Source organism: Amyelois transitella, chromosome 4 (assembly GCF_032362555.1).
Source record: "Amyelois transitella isolate CPQ chromosome 4, ilAmyTran1.1, whole genome shotgun sequence".
In the NCBI taxonomy this organism is placed as follows: Eukaryota; Metazoa; Arthropoda; class Insecta; order Lepidoptera; family Pyralidae; genus Amyelois; species Amyelois transitella.
In genome coordinates, this window is record NC_083507.1 from 7,306,991 (window position 1) to 7,316,459 (window position 9,469).

Here is a 9,469-nt window from a genome sequence, read left to right on the forward strand (position 1 = left end):
TACAAATATTAAAATAAATGTACAATATATGTGGTGTTTTAAGATAGGTAAGGCTTTACTTAGTACACTCCAACGAAATTGTTCCTATATAAAAGAAAACGTAAGTAAAGTACGTAAGTAGTATTATTTAACTTGTATAATTATATGTAGATCTCATTATGGCTTATTCAGCATACTCGTCGATGCCTCAAATCTCAGGGTCATCCAACTTCGATTCTTCTAAAGACACCACGTAATACGAGACAATTAAAATCGAAACATACGAATACAAAATATAATTAAATATGTAATGTATTAAACACTAATCTCACATAAATTATAAGCCGGTGTTTCATGGTGGGGACGATAAATGAGACGGGTGTATCATTATAAATGTATTGTCTATCATTAGTCATAGTCATACTAGGACGTCGAGGGCTGTCGAGTACATCTTTTTATTTCCTAGTTACATATTGAAATGTTTGTCTAGCGTAGTCTTTATGTACGAGTAGGTTGAGAAGTTTTATGTACTATTAATTCCAATTTAGTTAGGTATCTATTACATTATAAATTGTATGTACTCTTTGTTCTAACCTTTAAAGCCTACAATATCCCCAAAGATGAAATTAAATACTATCTATAATCATTGACATAAAAATGGATTCAATATATATCTTTACTTTTTAGATTATTCGAACAAGGTATAATTTTAGACATAATGTGGGCCGTTGATTTTGATTTCAACAAATGGATGGTAAAGTAAGTTTGTAACGCAACCATTTAATAACAACCTTGTTGACCTTAATTTTGATGACTAGACTATAAAGTCATGTGAGTCTAATAACCATTACTACTTAATTTGTTGTAAAAAACTAAAAACAATAATGAAGTAAGTTACGGATAATCCCTAGACCACCCGTTACAAAATTTCGTCACTTGCCGACATGACGAGGTGGCCGAGTGGTTAAGGCGTTGGACTGCTAATCCAATGTGCTCTGCACGCGTGGGTTCGAATCCCATCCTCGTCGATGCGTTTTTGCCTGGCCATTTCTTATATAAATTTCCTATTTTTCATTTTTAATAGTCAAAATAACTTTTTTTTTGGTTGGAAATGTTACTTAATAGCATTTAAAAAAAAAAAAAATTTGGTAAAATGGTAATAGGGTATTGTACAGGATAAGTGTAGATGTGTCTTAAAAATGAGAATATTTTTTAAAGAGGCTCATTTTCTGAGGTTATTCTACTGCAAAACAGCCACAGCCACACAGTATATATATATTTGAATTCTGGTTTATTCATGGTTTTTTTTATCACTATAATATAGTTTTAATGAGGTTTTTACAGAATGCCATAATGCCAAGCCCGCAAGGGGACGTGATTACATTATGTATGACCATTTTAAATGGTAGATAATGTATAATGTACCTAGATAATGTTTTTAGCATTTAGTTAAATGGTCTGTTTATTTAGTTCAGCTGTTGTACCTAGTTGTAGCTATAAGGCACAATAAAAAACAAAGGTTATGAAAAGTTATTTACCGTATTGTGCAATTGCTAATGAAATTGCGTAGGCACATTTACTCGTACAGCACTTATGAGTAACTAAGGCATTTTGTCGTTTACCGTGTCAACTGCTTCTTGATATACATACCTCATGTATATCAAGAAGCAGTTGACTCGGTAAACTGCAAATAATTAGATGTGGCGTGGCATCCCCGCGACACGTGGCGAAGTCGCGGTGCACGTGCCCGCAACGTTATGATTATAACGCAAATAATGCGTTATTTATGTGAATATCTCGTTATTGTCTCGTCGCAAGCCGGCACGCGTCGCATCATTTCGTCAACGACATGCACTTATGAACATTTGTGTCATAAAATAAAGAATCGAAGAAAAAAATTCTTCAGTATAAATGCAGTGCATCCTTCTTTTACGCATTTTTGTGAATCTTGTGAGTGTTTCTTTGGTTATACCTCTACAATTACCTAGGTATATTAGGTAGGTAATTTATTGTTACATTCCTTTCAGTGACAAGGTGAAAAATTTTGGCCTGATATTTGACAAAACTTTGTCTTGGACACATCATATTAATGACGGAGTAGGAGAGTTTTTGTTGCTTTCGGTTCACTCAGAAAGCTCCGTAATTTTCTGCCTTCTGACACTTAAATTGCGCTGTCACAATCCCTTCTTCTCCCTCTTCTTGATTACGCTGATGTTTGTTATCCGGATGTCACTGAAGAACAATTAAACAAATAAGAGCGTCTTCAAAATCTATTTATTCGATTCATATTTGGGCTTCGCAAATACGATCATGTTTCTTCTTTTCGATCGCAACTGAAGTGGCTCCCGATCGGACTTCGTCGCAACTTGCACATTGTGACTATGCTTTATATTATTTAACTCATGTTTTCCACTTAACTTAATGGAGCATTTCAGTGTTTACAGCGATGCTCAAGACACCACACGTGGATTGCGTAGCTCGGTTTCTCTCCGACTAAGATTGCCTGTTGGTATTCATTTCTCACGCCTTTACTGTGCAGGCTATCCGCCTGTGGAATGCTTTTCCGGTTTACATACGAAAAGACCAGACTATAGGCAGTTTCAAAGATCTGGTTAAGTCTCACTATCTTTTTTCACTTTCCTTATTTATATTATATCATTAACATATTTGTACATAGGATGTCATACTTACCTATGTATTTAATTTTTAGAGACATATTTTGTATGTTATTTATTTATGTAGGTATATTTCAATGTAGTATGTATTTTTATTGTGTTTTTATTAGGTTTAGGTATTTTATACGTACTGCGCCAACCGTCTCTCTATTTTAATTTTCTCCTACCCTAAGGTTGACTGGAAGAGATTACTTTAACGATAAGGTCTTTGTGCGTGCTTGCCATTACCTGTGTTTTTTCTTTTTTTTCCTTATGGTGCATGGTTGGTTTGTTGGATAGGAAAGTTACCTAGCATTTAGCGATAACATTTCTCTGGCGTCTGAACGAGTAATGTAATATGGTTTAATGAGCATTAATATGTAAACAAAATCTGGTTCTCAGGTTCAATGCATAATTAAAAAAAAAAATTATATCTGTATTTATTTACATGCTCTATATTCTTTTTCATTGAAACCAATCTGAAATCGCTAATAAATTGAAGGCGGGCTTTTCTGTCTACTTATTATTTTGTGCTCAAATCATAACTTTGTGCATGGTTGGAGTCTGTTTAATGGAGGTCGAAGTTTGTCTTCCGCCTGAGCTACTGAACTGAATTTATGTAAATAGGGTGGTTGAGATAGATTATTATCAACTATCAGTATTATTTTATTTAAAATATTTTGAATAGGTTACTGATCATATTTCATGATCAATAGTATGATAATCAAAGGCCAAATATTTTTAAATAGGTTTTAATATGTGAGTGTTATACACAACAACATCTGCAAAAAATTCTTCAGCATTAAAAACTATTAGGAGTTTTATGTCAATTTTCTTAAATTAAAATGAGTCTTATTGGATTTTTTTATATTACTTATCGAAGTGATAGGAGAGGATTTGCCCTAGGATCATTACATTCTACTTATATAAAAAACGTTAACCGTTCTTATCTATTATTTTCTCGCCACAACTTTATGTTCGAGTGGGTGGTGAGTGGATATCGAGAATTATATTGGAATGGGATCAACTCCAAAATAATTAACAGTTGGTTCTTAAACATATTATGTAAGTAGTTATCACAAATTATAAAATTTCGAACTACTATTCCTACATAAATCAGTATCCTTAGGTAGGTACTGTATCGTTCGTCCAAAAAATGTGAACAGCCATTACGAGCCCACAGCAAATCATCTGCTGACACATTCTTTGTTGCTCCAAGGAGAGAAATTGTCAATAAATTATGAAATACAGCGGTGATGTTAAGCAAAGCCCTTGTAAGCCCAGCGATTGGTATCGGAAGCGGGATGACGGCGAGGAGGGGTGACTTCCGGATCCGGCGAGGGCACTAACTCATCATCAGCCCGCTACGGGGTGCCACCCTCGCATGAACACAAAGAAAAATAAAGATTTGTGTGAATTATATCCTCTGTGTTGGCAAAGGGGGAAATGAACGTCAAATTTTGCAGTTTAATTTTTTTACTTAAATTTTTGGTATTTTTTTTTATCCCGGACTTATGCTTAGATGCTCAACCAATTGAAAAAAATAGTATTTTATTCAAAACAATATTTAGTCAACTTTTAGTAGGTACATACATAGAGTATAGAGATATACATAGTTCATACTTACATGAAATCATGACTTTATCCCAACATTCATAACTCCCTCCCCCAGGACGTAGAGTACCCTAACAAATACCTTATAAAATCCAATAAGAATTTAGTAACTGTTCATTAGTAAGTAGTAACTAAAGCTGACTATTTTTATTAATAATTCAGAAGCTGTATAATCAAATATTTCGACACAATGATACTCGAACACGTATGAGTAAGCTGTCTAAGACTTTTCTGAAATATAATTAAGCAGATACTTACTCGTAAGCCTGAACTAGAAACGTGTTAACGATACGCAGAAGGGAAAAGAGGTCGCATATAATTTGTCACCCCACTATTTGTCGAAAAGTTCAAATTAATTGAATTCTTTTGTTTTTCGTTTGTCACCACTGTTATCGTTCGCAATGCCCGAGCATGCCATATCAGTTCTTAATGGACCCCACCGAAAGTAACGGTGTAAATGCTAATTTTAATGCTAAAACTGTGTTTTGGTAGTTTCTATATCCTTTTCTTTTTACGAGGACAATTATCGTTAAAAAACGAGTATGAAGAGACTTATGAATGTGAATGAAGCAATAAAAGTATGCAGGGATCGTGGCTAGTGGAAAGATGTAGTCTCTGCCTACCCGGGATATAAGCGTGATTGTGAATGTAGTATCTACGTAGTAGGTAAGATTATCGTATCTAAAAAAACGTTAAGGTTAAATAATTATTTTCTATTAAATTAAAAAAGTATTTGAAGTCAGATGTTTTAAAACAGTAATTAAGTTTTTGTATCCCATTATAACGAAGGTTAATAAATAAAGATTTATATAATAAACACAAAATTATGTCGGTCCTGAAAAAACGCCCGCCCGCGCTGTTCGCCTTACAATAATCTATTGTATTTTGGGCAACATTCTTTTTTGCACCTGTCTTGAATACATTTGCAGAATCGCATGTACTGCAGTGGAACAGGAAAAATTATAAAGGCTTTTTATTTCTAAAAATAAGAGGGTAAGGCGGCAAAGTTTTCATATCTAGATTTTCTTTATCTATTACCTCCTTAAAATATAACTTCGATTGATTATATTAAAAAAGAAAATTTACCTGTAAAAAGCTTAATACAATACTTACATAGTTTTTAACATAATTTTATGTTTACGACATCCGTGGGAAACACATAGGTTGGTCCTATTATAAAGTGCCGGGAACCACACGTTACTGCTTGGTTTCGGATACATCAAGGATAGATACTTAGACAAAAGTTTTGTCACAAAACATATTTAGATTACATTGAAACAATCAATGACAAAAAAAGACATAAAATACGTGCAGAGCCGCATATGTGCAATGTCTCAAATCCATCATGAAGGTCATGCACGTAGAGTGCATGACCTTCATGATGGAATTGAGATTCTTAGTCCCCATATCGATCTTTTGCCAATATCTTTCAAGTACAGTCTTCGGTCAGTTACCATTTTATTATATGGTGGCCTCTGTGGCGCAGCGGTAGTACGCTTGCCTGTGACACCGGAGGTCCCGGGTTCGAATCCCGGCCAGGGCATGATGAGAAAAGAACCTTTTTCTGATTGGCCTGAGTCTTGGATGTTTATCTATATAAGTATTTATTATAAAATATAGTATCGTTGAGTTAGTATCTCGTAACACAAGTCTCGAACTTACTTCGAGGCTAACTCAATCTGTGTAATTTGTCCCGTATATATTTATTTATATTTATATGTATAGACATAAGTATTAACTACTAGATAAAGTCTGTAATGGTAGATGTAAGAAAGAAAATAAATACATAAATAAAGTAGATAGGTACCTATAGATTTCGATAGCCACGTAGCAAGAAAGTAACATGCAAGTTAACATCGCTTCGATAAAAGAGTGCCCGAATAATGAAATGTATAAGTTTGTTGCACGGGGTTTATGCACAAACAAAAAGGGGACACGGGTGCAGCGAGGGTTGCAGTGGGCGGGGCCAGGTGTCAGGAGCAGGCTGATCTTATCTCGCAGGGGTACAGAGTACAGAGTACGCCCGGCGACATTGCTAGCTGTTTACAATGTAAGCGTTTTGGATATTAATTAATTCTGGATATTCTAGCATATTATTTCATTAATATGAAATATATTTAAAAAAAAAATCCATTCCCGTAGTAAGTAATTTCCAAAGACACTTGGAAAGTAAGTTATTCCCATGTGACCTTTTGCAAGGTCTAAAATACTTATTTATTTAGGTACACGCTCTTTCTCATCTTCTCGAATTTCTTAATTTCACCTTTCGCCACTATGTCTTGGGGCCCGGGGTCTTCTTTCTGAAATAAGTATACCATACCTATATACCTTGCCAGAGCCAATAGTCTGTAAAATACTGTAAGTCCACGTTCAGTTTTATGGTTTAATGATTTGATTTAAATTCAGGTCGCTAGCCCATCGCCTAAAAGAAGAATATTAAGTTTATTAGGCTTTCCCTTGATTGACTTTTACAATTTGCACGGAGAGAGAAGTAGCTAGCTCATACTTTGTTTTCTCTTTGCTACCAGCATGGAAGCATCCATTACTATGAAAAACCACAGCGTAAACATTCTGAAATCAGTTTAAAAAGTTTGACATAAATAATAGTGTTGGGACATTTCCAACGTAAATAAATCTAGCCAAACCCACTACTACTGAACTCATCTAGATTCTAAATGTTTTATATTAAACTACAAAAATTTGTGATTGTTTGTGTGTTTAAACTAGGAATTTTTATATGACAATGGTTTTGTTATCGGCATCATTTTTTTGCTTAAGCAAAACTGATAATTATCAGGTAAAAATGATAGTTCGTTCGTTTGTCAGTAGAAAATACAATGAAGAAATCTTATACGTAGATCTCACATTGAACTTACATAGGTAAATAAAACATCTTGTTGGGTATGTAAGTAAGTACTTGCCCGTCGTAATCAATTAATCGTAGAGGATGTACGGTGCAGGCGCAGGCGCAGTCGGCCATGATCCTCATGTTGAGCATTAACTTGCGAGCCAATTACCTCCAATGTTCTGCCTCGCCCAACCTCGTACCTCAACCTCCAATATGTTAACATATTTTTAATTTCTCCTCTGGACAGTTAAAGAGGCAATCGCGAGTGCATGCGCAGGAGTGAGATTTATAATAAGAAAACGCTCCTACCGCGCGTACACCATAAGGATCTATAAATCTTTTAAGTACTGCAACGGCCAATCCCTGTTGAGAAACGATAAATCATCCCTGCGGACAGTAAAGTCGAATCGAATACGATCGCTGTCTCCCTCGCACTCGCCTCCTCTTATGTCTTTCAGATCATTTATCACTGGTGCCTCTCGCTTCTTCCCAATGATAAATTCAATTCTCCTTTGGAATATGATTGTTCCTCGTTTTGTTATTGTGCTGTTTTATTGTGGATACCCGTCACGGAGTAGGTTTTTTGATCGAAATCGATCGAAATGATCGCGTGAATTGGTTTTCATTTAAAAAATCTTAAATATCAGGCGATCAATCTTGTGTTCTTGCATTTGAAACCATTTTTATTAAAATTTAATTATTAATTAATTGGAATTTAACAAATGTAAGATGCTTTATGAAAAATAGGGCCTTAAAACAGTATTTAATATACTATTGAATAAAGTTTAATTTAGCCATGTTAACCCGGCTGGAGACTAGGATTGAGCATCAGGAATCACTTCCCCTTCTGACGTTGGTCTTAGCTTCTTTAAATTCACATATCTACGAGTATCACCATCTTCTCCATTATTAGTCAGCGTCGCATCTCCTTTTTTAGGACAGGCCCGGGATCCACCTATTACGAGGCCCTGAAATTTGTAATATGACCTCCTCAACCTTGCCCGGGAAAACTAATCTAGTTTAGATTATAGTAGCGAATCTAGTAGTCTGAATCTGCATATTTCCTTACGATTTTCCTCAGCATTCAAACTTATGTAAATCAGAAAATACTCACTTCTACGCTTCTAGCAGGATTAGAACCTGTGCAGACTTGGACTTGGACCGGAAATTAAAAAAAAAAATTGAATATCATAAATAGTTACCTTTTAACTACTCGACCACCTCTTCTATGAATCTACGTTAATATAAACGTATAGGTAAAGGTATATTTTTTATATAAAACAAGACCTCAATCAATATAAAACACAGGCAGAGTTTCAAATAATTATGTTTTTCATTTATTTCTTTGCTTATTTACAGGGCTGTAGAAAAGACAACAAATTCTTCTTAAAATAACTTACAATAAATCGTGCTCTCAGTCAATTTATGTATAGTAATATAGTATATAGTCTCAACTTTAATTTTCTATCTAAAATGTCGGTCCGTGAAAAAATAGGTATTAGTATGAACATCCAATACATATAGCATTTTTATAGTTATACGTTTCAAGATAGGTAGCACAGTTAAATAGCATTACATTAGCAATTTACAATAATATCAATCCCTTATCCTACTATCACTGGGCGTTTCATTTAATTTATTTATACATGAAGTAAACTATCTTAAAGTTACTTTACAGATTTTTACAACCTATAAATCGTACTTTTATAAGACTTGGGTGCTTTGGCCATGCTGATAATAATTAGAATTTTTATGTTAAATACAAGGCTTGTTGTTTATTGACATTAACAATGTAACCGACATTAGCGAATGAAATATACCTAAGTGTTCTTACCGTAATATAAAAGCAAACAAATTTGACGTAACATTATAGTTGTTAATTTAAAAAAAAAATATTACGGAAAGAATGCTTAAGTTCGAAGCTCGGAAATATAATAGTGACAATTTTAAACGTATAAAAACAGTAATACATCAACGTCAACAATACAGTTGACAAAAATCTTTGCAGCATTGAATATAGTTAACGTCACCAAAGATATCACAAAAGCATACGATGAACAATGATCTTCAGAATCTACGTTCTCTCAATACATTTTGTTTAATGATAAAATACAAGATGCTGTAAATAGTTCACCAGTGGTCATTGTTTATAAATGAATTGCCTTTTTTAAATGACTGTACTTATAAGTATGTAGCGTGAAAATCTTTTGTCTACATTTTCATTTTTAATATAAATAAATATCTGAATATGCAGTCGCTGTGCATAAATCGGACGGCTGAATAACATTAGGATTGTGGTCGGAATATTTAGATTTACCTATTAAGCGTAATGTACTTTTTCAAAAGCACTAAGCTTGGTGCGCTTTGGTGAGCT

The 9,469-nt window shown here is 34.2% G+C and overlaps 1 non-coding gene across 1 annotated transcript; it reads left to right on the forward strand.

Moving 5' to 3' along the window:
• The first annotated feature begins 925 nt into the window (after positions 1–925).
• Trnas-gcu (transfer RNA serine (anticodon GCU)) lies at positions 926–1,007 on the forward strand. Its single transcript has one exon. It is a non-coding gene; the product is annotated as a tRNA-Ser (tRNA).
• Positions 1,008–9,469: the final 8,462 nt, after the last annotated feature.